This window comes from Oncorhynchus mykiss, chromosome 3 (genome assembly GCF_057628025.1).
Source record: "Oncorhynchus mykiss isolate SJ-2025 chromosome 3, ASM5762802v1, whole genome shotgun sequence".
Taxonomy (NCBI): domain Eukaryota; kingdom Metazoa; phylum Chordata; class Actinopteri; order Salmoniformes; family Salmonidae; genus Oncorhynchus; species Oncorhynchus mykiss.
This window is the reverse complement of record NC_143024.1, coordinates 32357102-32357500: the sequence shown is the minus strand read 5'-3', so window position 1 is coordinate 32357500 and position 399 is coordinate 32357102.

The following is a 399-nucleotide window of genomic DNA, read 5'->3' as shown; positions in this document are numbered from 1 at the left end:
AGATGCTTTATGTCCATTTGTGCTGGAGTAACATGACTTATGTGGACCACATTGTCCAAACATCTGTAATGACCTTAGTAACAATTTATTTAGCTATGGACCAAAATGAAGTACTTAGGCTGAAACGTGTGCATTTCTATGTCACTGTGTGCATGTGTAGAGTTAGGATGTTACTGTAAACCACTTCTTCATATTTTCAGACAAGTGATATGAACCAGTTGGGGTTGTGTATGTTGTGTGTGTCTGAGTGTGTGTGTTATAGAATCTGAGGCTGCATGGTGATGAGAGGGAGTCACAGTGAACAACCTTGACCTACCAGATGGAGAATTCAGACAAGTTTCCCCAACTCTCCTTAACCCCTCCCCTTCCCATGCCCTCTTCCTCCTTTACCCCTCCTTC